Below are 12,665 nucleotides of genomic sequence, written 5' to 3'. Positions count from 1 at the left end.
CATTGAACTATGAAAAAAATCTTTACCCAATGAAACAGCCAAAACATGAAGTGTATAAATTGTGTAAATTTGATTACAATAAAATGTAGCTGCTCACTCAGACTGATGACAAGATGAGTGATTATGGAAAACCTTTGGTGAGCCACCGCATAATAATAATAAACTGTAGTCCAGGGGGCCATTCCACTAAAGGTGGATCAGTATAGCTGCGATATAAATAAATGCGGCGCTCAGGCAACTCGAGATTGGAATTCAAGCCTCAGGTGATTCCTCGAACGAGGATCAGCCTTGTGTCATCTGTGTTCACAGAAGACAGGCTTACAAATCTTCGATATGGGCGCGTGCACGCAGACATACGCAGCCCCGAAGAGTCGATCTGTCGAAATGAAGATACTCCACTCTGCAGGGGTACTACATTTGCGCAGCATTCCGAATTATTGATTTTTATTAAGACGGAAAAATAAGATGTAAAATAGTGCAATACTGCTGCAATTAACAAGGCGAGGGAAATGGTTTGGCAAGAAATTGCTGACCGATTAAATGCGTAGGTCATACTAGCCCCAGTTATTGTTATATGTTCATATTTTAATAAATGAATATTACTACTGTGGTGATATCCGCAGCAGGCTACAAACCGTCATATCGCCACAATGGCCTAGTGGTATCGACCGCTGCCATAGGATTTACTCGTCATTTTATATCGGTGGTTCGTTTAATGTTTGGAGCCACTTCAGTTGTGATTTTTCTCGAATTGCTCAAGATCCTCAGCGTCAAGCTTCTCTATTTTCTTGTCTATCGAGGTGGAAAAGTGTAAACAGTTAGTGTGAACCCTGTCTTTTGGATGCATCAATGTCAAATCTTGAGTGCTCAATCTAGACAAAGAAACAAACATACTGAAATGTTTTTCGATTCTGTTGAGAATGTTCATGCTGTGTTTGCTGTCAACCATATTGACTGCAAGCCCCCTCTTGCCAAAACGTCCTGTGCGACCAATCCGGTGAAGGTATGTCTCATTGTCATGATTTTAATCAGATGGTATGGGAAGCGGCTGCCACGGATCTGGTGGTTCTTGTCATATGGACACTGAAGGAGTTTGTTTGGGTCACTGGCATCTTTTATTTCAGTGTCTTCGAAGTGTTGCAGCTCCTCAATTGTAGCAGTGGTCTTCGTGGGAGTGCAAGTTGATCCCAATGTGAAGGCCATGCTTCTACTGCGTCACTCTCAGCTCCAGGTCCATGCATCCACGTGGCAAACGTTGAAATAAATTGAGTCAGTGCGTTAGCGAACTCTGCCGTTTTTGCTTTATACTGTACCATACATCCAGGGTTCGAGTTATGTGGGAGCCAATGGGAGCTCTCTAGACCAGGTTAACACAAAGATCTAATCCTTGAGTTCAGTTGAAAAAAAACTATCTGTAAAAACAGATTAAAAGGCGTTACAGGTTGATTAGGCCTCCAACCCTTCAAGAACTTAGAGGTGCACCTCAGCACTGTCCAGGTCTTCGCTATTCACAGATCTCCTGTCCTCACAGTTCAGGATGTGGTGTGATAGCTCATGTTTGGGCATCAGGTGGCGGGCATTGAAAGGGCAGGTTTTCAATTTATTGGCCAGTTCTGGGTGATTCTTACTGCACTTGATCAGATGGTATGGGAAGCGGCTGCCACGGATCTGGTGGTTCTTGTCATATGGACACTGAAGGAGTTTGTTTGGGTCACTGGCATCTTTTATTTCAGTGTCTTCGAAGCATTGCAGCTCCTCAATTGTAGCAGTGGGGGGAGACGGCGTCTAAGCACGCTCCCCGCGGATGCGGCGTGCCAGCTGGATGTCTTTTGGCATGATGGTGACACGCTTGGCATGGATGGCGCACAGGTTGGTGTCCTCAAACAGACCCACCAGGTAGGCCTCGCTGGCCTCCTGCAGGGCTCCGATGGCAGCGCTCTGGAAACGCAAGTCAGTCTTGAAGTCCTGAGCAATTTCTCTGGCACTGAGCTTGCTCAGAAACTCCGCCTCCGCTGCAGACTGACCGTTGGGTCGGTCTGTGGTGATTTTCGCAATGGCGGCGTTAAATACGGCGATGTTATTCGCCGCCGCCGCCGCCTGCGCACCGAGCTCATCAGAGCTTTCTGATTCTGACACCGGCACCAACCACTCAGCTGGGTGAGGGCGGCGTGATGTCAGGGCCGGCTGAGCGGGCGGGACCATCCCTACTTGGGGAGGTGCCTGCCCAGAACGCCGCTCTGGGGCCTGTCCGGACGCATCATCGGCAGAGCTATTCGAGTCGGATAGCATCCCCGAGATAGCGCCCGCCAGGGGAACGCTCTCCTTGAACCAGGCCATCCCCTTTCGCCTTTCCGCGACGGAAAGGAGGTGGAAGGGGAGGCAGCTGGGGGAGGCGACCAACGCCGCCTCGGCATGTTCGGGGCCGAGGCAGACGTGGCAGAAGTCGTGCTTGTCCTCCGCTGCTAGGAAATCGCAGCGGCAGGTGTCCCGGAGGAACTTCTTCGTGGTCGGCGGCGGACGATCCATCGCTGAAGGGAAAAGTCTAAAAAAAAAAATTTGACACTTTTTTGCCGATCAGCAACACTGGATGAACTTTATTCAGTGGCTGGAGAGGTAACCAGGCTAGATGTTTGTACTTCTGCTGTAGTGCACCGACAGGATGGGTGTGCTCTGCCAGACCCAGCTGCTCGGCGGAGAATGCACTCTGGATTATCCGGCTCGAAGGACCATGTCTGGCTCAGTGGTCATCCTGGAAGTAGAAGTCCTCCTCCTCACTGTCGTCAGAAGCAGCCTCCTTATCAGAGAACATCTTCCACACAACAAATGAATCATCTTCCTCACCCGCAACGCATCTGCTCATCGCCCGCTTCAATGATGGAGTTGGTATATAAATCGTGGCAGACCGGGCTTGTTTAGGAACTTTGCTTTGGCCTTTCTTCAATCTTTTATGAAGTCGGTAGAGATAGGTGTCATTGTTTCCGTCCATGGGGCCCATCATCCCAGGGGTGATGTGGAGGCACTTAGGGGTCTTCTTGGCTGAGAAGCCTGAGGTCTTCCTGGGTGCTTCCTGGGTGCTTCGTGGGTCTTCCTGGCCCTGAATCTCAGCTCTGCGTGGTTCAGGCTGCTTTTCCCAGGCAGCAGGTCTGGTGTGGGGCTGCCGTGGTCCTTCGAGCCGGATGAAGGTCTCTCTGGGTCTCTTGTTTGTCTCTGGGACAAACCGACAGGATGGGTGTGCTCTGCCAGACCCAGCTGCTCGGCGGAGAATGCACTCTGGATCTTGTACCTCTTCTTTGGCTCAGCAACGGGGGATATGGTGAAGGATACGGCCGCCCCGTGAAGCACCTGCAGCTCCTGTCTGACTGTGCGGAGGACCAAATCTTCTGGCCCGCCAGGGGAACGCTCTCCTTGAACCAGGCCATCCCCTTTCGCCTTTCCGCGACGGAAAGGAGGTGGAAGGGGAGGCAGCTGGGGGAGGCGACCAACGCCGCCTCGGCATGTTCGGGGCCGAGGCAGACGTGGCAGAAGTCGTGCTTGTCCTCCGCTGCTAGGAAATCGCAGCGGCAGGTGTCCCGGAGGAACTTCTTCGTGGTCGGCGGCGGACGATCCATCGCTGAAGGGAAAAGTCTAAAAAAAAAAATTTGACACTTTTTTGCCGATCAGCAACACTGGATGAACTTTATTCAGTGGCTGGAGAGGTAACCAGGCTAGATGTTTGTACTTCTGCTGTAGTGCACCGACAGGATGGGTGTGCTCTGCCAGACCCAGCTGCTCGGCGGAGAATGCACTCTGGATTATCCGGCTCGAAGGACCATGTCTGGCTCAGTGGTCATCCTGGAAGTAGAAGTCCTCCTCCTCACTGTCGTCAGAAGCAGCCTCCTTATCAGAGAACATCTTCCACACAACAAATGAATCATCTTCCTCACCCGCAACGCATCTGCTCATCGCCCGCTTCAATGATGGAGTTGGTATATAAATCGTGGCAGACCGGGCTTGTTTAGGAACTTTGCTTTGGCCTTTCTTCAATCTTTTATGAAGTCGGTAGAGATAGGTGTCATTGTTTCTGTCCATGGGGCCCATCATCCCAGGGGTGATGTGGAGGCACTTAGGGGTCTTCTTGGCTGAGAAGCCTGAGGTCTTCCTGGGTGCTTCCTGGGTGCTTCGTGGGTCTTCCTGGCCCTGAATCTCAGCTCTGCGTGGTTCAGGCTGCTTTTCTCAGGCAGCAGGTCTGGTGTGGGGCTGCCGTGGTCCTTCGAGCCGGATGAAGGTCTCTCTGGGTCTCTTGTTTGTCTCTGGGACAAACCGACAGGATGGGTGTGCTCTGCCAGACCCAGCTGCTCGGCGGAGAATGCACTCTGGATCTTGTACCTCTTCTTTGGCTCAGCAACGGGGGATATGGTGAAGGATACGGCCGCCCCGTGAAGCACCTGCAGCTCCTGTCTGACTGTGCGGAGGACCAAATCTTCTGGCTTGCCTTTCAGGCCTAACTTCTGTGCTGCGGCCTGGAGAAGGATGGTCCTCTCTGATCCGTCGTCTAAGATAGCATATGCTTCCAATGACCTGTTTCCATTTCTTATGATGACCTTACTGATCTTCAGGAGCACTTTACAGTTGGATACTGGGCGGTCGACATACAGGACTTGGCTAGGTGTGTTCACGAGACAGATATCCGTTGCTGGCACTTCATCCTCTGCTCTCTCGTTCACTTCATGCAGTACAATCAGGTGTCTTCTGTTGCAAGTCTTGCATGGGGTCTTCAGTGTGCACTTAGCTTAACTTAGCTTAGCACGTACCTCCGTGTACGCTCACTGGTGGGCATGTTAGAACAGCTGGGGGAGAGAGGCCGTGTAGAGCTGCATTGTGGTTCCCACGTCCACAGATTGCTGGGTAAGCTACCTCATGACCTCACTGCCAGCTTCAAGAGGTTCATCCACCCCCTGAGAGTAACCATCCCCACGCTCATTGACTTTGCTGAGTGGCTAGAGTATGAACTCGAAGTGCAGGAAGAAATCGTTCAGCTGCTTGAAGTTGGTACAATTGTTCAGAAAGTGGCTGGTGTTGTCGCAGTATGGACAATAGGCTTTCCCTTTCTCCACGTTGCTTTGGTGGCTGGCTGAAGGCTCCGATGCAGGCGCTGTGGGGGGACTTGTCGCTGCAGTCTCATTTGTACCCAGGAGAATGGTGGTGGTCTTGCTGTATTGTGTTGAGTCCCTCTGGTTCTCCCTCCTCCGGTTGGATGACTCGTCCCTCTCGTAGCTGACACACTGAACGAAAAAACCGCTGAAAAGTGTCCTCCGCTGCTTGGAAGTCGCAGCGGCAGGCGTCCCGGAGGAACTTCTCCAAAGGCGGCGGACGATCCATATCTTGAAGGGAAAAGTCTGGCGGGTTCTCCAGTCTTAGTAGTCGTCCTTCTCAGTCTTCAGATATAAACCCGTGCTGAACTTTTTGGGAGAATGATGGAGCGAAGTACGCCCCTTTATATAGCACCCCAGGCGGGCGCAGGCATTGAAAAATTCAGTCATTGGCTACTTTAGGTAGCGGGTAAACCAATAGGAGCAGAGCTCCCCTATGGGGCGGAGCTCCACGATATAGAACCAGTCTACGGGTTGTCTGCTTCAGAGCGCTGTGTTTATGACAGAAAGAAGAGGGGGTGGGCAGTGGGAGATGTTGGAGGAGGCGGGCTAGTCTGCCCACCCAATCAGAAGTTAGAAACGGTACCGGTATTTTCAGTGATATTTTTCTAATTGGTGAAGACTATAAATAGGGTCCCCCAATGTTGGGCATTGTTTCTCAGCCCCCCCGAAAAAATTAATATTGGGAGAAAGTATTTGTAAAAAAAATAAAGATAATAATAATTCTCATTAAGATTTTTTTCTCATAATTTTTGATAGGGTGGGCACGACTCATGTCAGGAGACGCAGCAGACAGCCCATTGCTAGAACCGGCCCTGCTGCAACATACTGTACTGTATGTTTCATGCTCCATTTTAGAGTGTGTTTGTGTGTACCAGCTAGCCAAACAAGTGTTAGCTTGTTAGCTAGCTAGCTTTGTTAGAGATATAATAGATTATAGAAAAGGTAAATGCTTTTGTAATGAACGGTAATGTTGTGCGGAATCAAAAAATAATGATAAATTCATTGACTTGTAGATTTGCTGTAGAATAATACTGTGGATTGAAATTATTTCACTAGCCTACTTCTTACAGTACAAGTACAGTACACTGAGAGTCTATGGAAAACCTACACTATAGAAGTGTCCACACCTCTGACCTGAAATTGTCCTTGTATAAGCAATTATATATATAATTTTTTTTCCAGTTAATTCTTAAGTCTTTATTATCAAAATGTATTTCTTAAAACATTTACAAGAATTACTTTTTTTCAAAAAAAATTCTCTTTTTAAAATGGTGCTGTGTCAGGTAACAGCATAATATATTCAAATACAGAAAACAGTATGAAGAAGAAACAGTACAGACATTCACCCTAATGTGTTCAAGAGAAAAAGAAACGTCTGACGAGTGACAAGTAACATAACACAGGAAGTACAAGAAAAGTAAATGCACAACTAATCTCAAATAAGAAGTAAATACAGTAGTGAGTTTCCAGGCTGTGCGCCTATCGGTGGGAGGGAGGTGTGAACATCATGAGGTCGCTGGCACAGACCGACTGCCTTATCCTATCATTCTCTGGGGTGAACAGCAACATTTCCGACTCAACTGGCTTTGGGGTCCATTGTGTGAACATTGGTGCCTCACTGTGAAAGACTGTGACGGGAAAGGCTGTGGGAGTCATGACTTCCTCCAGAGTCGATTCTCCAGGCTTCGCTACGGGACTATCCATTTGCACGTCGGTTTCCATGGGTGACAAAGACTCTGTAGCAGCAGCCGCTTGTGGCGACAGGCTGTACCTTGCTGCAGGTTGAAGGTAGCGCTCGAAGTCCAACCCTGGAACATCCTCCGTGACTGAGGTGTCAGGGGTTACACTCATGGGGACATCTGCATCAGCATGAACGCCATCAGTGCCAGAGACATGTAAATAGTCCTGCTTTGGTAATGATCGGTAAAATTTGGTAATGATCCCGATTTGGTAATGAAACCCCATTGTTCTCCCTGGATGATTGGCAGTACCAGAACAAATTAATTAAAATTAAGCCCTACAGGGCCAGAGGTCAGCCCAGGACCAGGGGTCCCCAGTCTACAGAGGTCCTGAGGACCAGGGGACCCCAGCCTACAGAGGTCCTGAGGACCAGGGGGACCAGGGGTCCCCAGCCTACAGAGGTCCTGAGGACCAGGGGACCCCAGCCTACAGAGGTCCTGAGGACCAGGGGTCCCCAGCATACAGAGGTCCTTAGGACCAGGGGACCCCAGCCTACAGAGGTCCTTAGGACCAGGGGTCCCCAGCCTACAGATCAGCCGTGTGTGTGTGTGCGCGTGTGCATGCGCAGGGGTGATGAGTGAGCTGCGTAATCTCATGACCCATGTTGCTGACCAGGGGCCAGGCACTTACGGAAGGCAGTGGCAGCACCCATCTTACCTTACTTTTTTATTTTATTTTTAATTTTTATTTTATTTCCACATTTATTTTCAAGAGACTTAGGAAATGGGTATTAAAACATTCCTTTTCTCTATTACCTAACAAAAGTGTGCACAACAATAAGTTGCGTACATTGAAGTGTGAAAAAAAACCTTTACCCAATGAAATAGAACAACAAACAGTGTACATTGAACTATGAAAAAAATCTTTACCCAATGAAACAGCCAAAACATGAAGTGTATAAATTGTGTAAATTTGATTACAATAAAATGTAGCTGCTCACTCAGACTGATGACAAGATGAGTGATTATGGAAAACCTTTGGTGAGCCACCGCATAATAATAATAAACTGTAGTCCAGGGGGCCATTCCACTAAAGGTGGATCAGTATAGCTGCGATATAAATAAATGCGGCGCTCAGGCAACTCGAGATTGGAATTCAAGCCTCAGGTGATTCCTCGAACGAGGATCAGCCTTGTCATCTGTGTTCACAGAAGACAGGCTTACAAATCTTCGATATGGGCGCGTGCACGCAGACATACGCAGCCCCGAAGAGTCGATCTGTCGAAATGAAGATACTCCACTCTGCAGGGGTACTACATTTGCGCAGCATTCCGAATTATTGATTTTTATGAAGACGGAAAAATAAGATGTAAAATAGTGCAATACTGCCGCAATTAACAAGGCGAGGGAAATGGTTTGGCAAGAAATTGCTGACCGATTAAATGCGTAGGTCATACTAGCCCCAGTTATTGTTATATGTTCATATTTTAATAAATGAATATTACTACTGTGGTGATATCCTCAGCAGGCTACAAACCGTCATATCGCCACAATGGCCTAGTGGTATCGACCGCTGCCATAGGATTTACTCGTCATTTTATATCGGTGGTTCGTTTAATGTTTGGAGCCACTTCAGTTGTGATTTTTCTCGAATTGCTCAAGATCCTCAGCGTCAAGCTTCTCTATTTTCTTGTCTATGGAGGTGGAAAAGTGTAAACAGTTAGTGTGAACCCTGTCTTTTGGATGCATCAATGTCAAATCTTGAGTGCTCAATCTAGACAAAGAAACAAACATACTGAAATGTTTTTCGATTCTGTTGAGAATGTTCATGCTGTGTTTGCTGTCAACCATATTGACTGCAAGCCCCCTCTTGCCAAAACGTCCTGTGCGACCAATCCGGTGAAGGTATGTCTCATTGTCATGATTTTAATCAGATGGTATGGGAAGCGGCTGCCACGGATCTGGTGGTTCTTGTCATATGGACACTGAAGGAGTTTGTTTGGGTCACTGGCATCTTTTATTTCAGTGTCTTCGAAGTGTTGCAGCTCCTCAATTGTAGCAGTGGTCTTCGTGGGAGTGCAAGTTGATCCCAATGTGAAGGCCATGCTTCTACTGCGTCACTCTCAGCTCCAGGTCCATGCATCCACGTGGCAAACGTTGAAATAAATTGAGTCAGTGCGTTAGCGAACTCTGCCGTTTTTGCTTTATACTGTACCATACATCCAGGGTTCGAGTTATGTGGGAGCCAATGGGAGCTCTCTAGACCAGGTTAACACAAAGATCTAATCCTTGAGTTCAGTTGAAAAAAAACTATCTGTAAAAACAGATTAAAAGGCGTTACAGGTTGATTAGGCCTCCAACCCTTCAAGAACTTAGAGGTGCACCTCAGCACTGTCCAGGTCTTCGCTATTCACAGATCTCCTGTCCTCACAGTTCAGGATGTGGTGTGATAGCTCATGTTTGGGCATCAGGTGGCGGGCATTGAAAGGGCAGGTTTTCAATTTATTGGCCAGTTCTGGGTGATTCTTACTGCACTTGATCAGATGGTATGGGAAGCGGCTGCCACGGATCTGGTGGTTCTTGTCATATGGACACTGAAGGAGTTTGTTTGGGTCACTGGCATCTTTTATTTCAGTGTCTTCGAAGCATTGCAGCTCCTCAATTGTAGCAGTGGGGGGAGACGGCGTCTAAGCACGCTCCCCGCGGATGCGGCGTGCCAGCTGGATGTCTTTTGGCATGATGGTGACACGCTTGGCATGGATGGCGCACAGGTTGGTGTCCTCAAACAGACCCACCAGGTAGGCCTCGCTGGCCTCCTGCAGGGCTCCGATGGCAGCGCTCTGGAAACGCAAGTCAGTCTTGAAGTCCTGAGCAATTTCTCTGGCACTGAGCTTGCTCAGAAACTCCGCCTCCGCTGCAGACAGACCGTTGGGTCGGTCTGTGGTGATTTTCGCAATGGCGGCGTTAAATACGGCGATGTTATTCGCCGCCGCCGCCGCCTGCGCACCGAGCTCATCAGAGCTTTCTGATTCTGACACCGGCACCAACCACTCAGCTGGGTGAGGGCGGCGTGATGTCAGGGCCGGCTGAGCGGGCGGGACCATCCCTACTTGGGGAGGTGCCTGCCCAGAACGCCGCTCTGGGGCCTGTCCGGACGCATCATCGGCAGAGCTATTCGAGTCGGATAGCATCCCCGAGATAGCGCCCGCCAGGGGAACGCTCTCCTTGAACCAGGCCATCCCCTTTCGCCTTTCCGCGACGGAAAGGAGGTGGAAGGGGAGGCAGCTGGGGGAGGCGACCAACGCCGCCTCGGCATGTTCGGGGCCGAGGCAGACGTGGCAGAAGTCGTGCTTGTCCTCCGCTGCTAGGAAATCGCAGCGGCAGGTGTCCCGGAGGAACTTCTTCGTGGTCGGCGGCGGACGATCCATCGCTGAAGGGAAAAGTCTAAAAAAAAAAAATTGACACTTTTTTGCCGATCAGCAACACTGGATGAACTTTATTCAGTGGCTGGAGAGGTAACCAGGCTAGATGTTTGTACTTCTGCTGTAGTGCACCGACAGGATGGGTGTGCTCTGCCAGACCCAGCTGCTCGGCGGAGAATGCACTCTGGATTATCCGGCTCGAAGGACCATGTCTGGCTCAGTGGTCATCCTGGAAGTAGAAGTCCTCCTCCTCACTGTCGTCAGAAGCAGCCTCCTTATCAGAGAACATCTTCCACACAACAAATGAATCATCTTCCTCACCCGCAACGCATCTGCTCATCGCCCGCTTCAATGATGGAGTTGGTATATAAATCGTGGCAGACCGGGCTTGTTTAGGAACTTTGCTTTGGCCTTTCTTCAATCTTTTATGAAGTCGGTAGAGATAGGTGTCATTGTTTCCGTCCATGGGGCCCATCATCCCAGGGGTGATGTGGAGGCACTTAGGGGTCTTCTTGGCTGAGAAGCCTGAGGTCTTCTCTGGGTCGGTCTGTGGTGATTTTCGCAATGGCGGCGTTAAATACGGCGATGTTATTCGCCGCCGCCGCCGCCGCCTGCGCACCGAGCTCATCAGAGCTTTCTGATTCTGACACCGGCACCAACCACTCAGCTGGGTGAGGGCGGCGTGATGTCAGGGCCGGCTGAGCGGGCGGGACCATCCCTACTTGGGGAGGTGCCTGCCCAGAACGCCGCTCTGGGGCCTGTCCGGACGCATCATCGGCAGAGCTATTCGAGTCGGATAGCATCCCCGAGATAGCGCCCGCCAGGGGAACGCTCTCCTTGAACCAGGCCATCCCCTTTCGCCTTTCCGCGACGGAAAGGAGGTGGAAGGGGAGGCAGCTGGGGGAGGCGACCAACGCCGCCTCGGCATGTTCGGGGCCGAGGCAGACGTGGCAGAAGTCGTGCTTGTCCTCCGCTGCTAGGAAATCGCAGCGGCAGGTGTCCCGGAGGAACTTCTTCGTGGTCGGCGGCGGACGATCCATCGCTGAAGGGAAAAGTCTAAAAAAAAAAATTTGACACTTTTTTGCCGATCAGCAACACTGGATGAACTTTATTCAGTGGCTGGAGAGGTAACCAGGCTAGATGTTTGTACTTCTGCTGTAGTGCACCGACAGGATGGGTGTGCTCTGCCAGACCCAGCTGCTCGGCGGAGAATGCACTCTGGATTATCCGGCTCGAAGGACCATGTCTGGCTCAGTGGTCATCCTGGAAGTAGAAGTCCTCCTCCTCACTGTCGTCAGAAGCAGCCTCCTTATCAGAGAACATCTTCCACACAACAAATGAATCATCTTCCTCACCCGCAACGCATCTGCTCATCGCCCGCTTCAATGATGGAGTTGGTATATAAATCGTGGCAGACCGGGCTTGTTTAGGAACTTTGCTTTGGCCTTTCTTCAATCTTTTATGAAGTCGGTAGAGATAGGTGTCATTGTTTCCGTCCATGGGGCCCATCATCCCAGGGGTGATGTGGAGGCACTTAGGGGTCTTCTTGGCTGAGAAGCCTGAGGTCTTCCTGGGTGCTTCCTGGGTGCTTCGTGGGTCTTCCTGGCCCTGAAGCTCAGCTCTGCGTGGTTCAGGCTGCTTTTCCCAGGCAGCAGGTCTGGTGTGGGGCTGCCGTGGTCCTTCGAGCCGGATGAAGGTCTCTCTGGGTCTCTTGTTTGTCTCTGGGACAAACCGACAGGATGGGTGTGCTCTGCCAGACCCAGCTGCTCGGCGGAGAATGCACTCTGGATCTTGTACCTCTTCTTTGGCTCAGCAACGGGGGATATGGTGAAGGATACGGCCGCCCCGTGAAGCACCTGCAGCTCCTGTCTGACTGTGCGGAGGACCAAATCTTCTGGCTTGCCTTTCAGGCCTAACTTCTGTGCTGCGGCCTGGAGAAGGATGGTCCTCTCTGATCCGTCGTCTAAGATAGCATATGCTTCCAATGACCTGTTTCCATTTCTTATGATGACCTTACTGATCTTCAGGAGCACTTTACAGTTGGATACTGGGCGTTCGACATACAGGACTTGGCTAGGTGTGTTCACGAGACAGATATCCGTTGCTGGCACTTCATCCTCTGCTCTCTCGTTCACTTCATGCAGTACAATCAGGTGTCTTCTGTTGCAAGTCTTGCATGGGGTCTTCAGTGTGCACTTAGCTTAACTTAGCTTAGCACGTACCTCCGTGTACGCTCACTGGTGGGCATGTTAGAACAGCTGGGGGAGAGAGGCCGTGTAGAGCTGCATTGTGGTTCCCACGTCCACAGATTGCTGGGTAAGCTACCTCATGACCTCACTGCCAGCTTCAAGAGGTTCATCCACCCCCTGAGAGTAACCATCCCCACGCTCATTGACTTTGCTGAGTGGCTAGAGTATGAACTCGAAGTGCAG

This window comes from Nansenia antarctica (assembly GCF_963989245.1).
Source record: "Nansenia antarctica genome assembly, chromosome: 8".
NCBI lineage: Eukaryota > Metazoa > Chordata > Actinopteri > Argentiniformes > Microstomatidae > Nansenia > Nansenia antarctica.
This window is presented reverse-complemented; position numbering follows the sequence as displayed.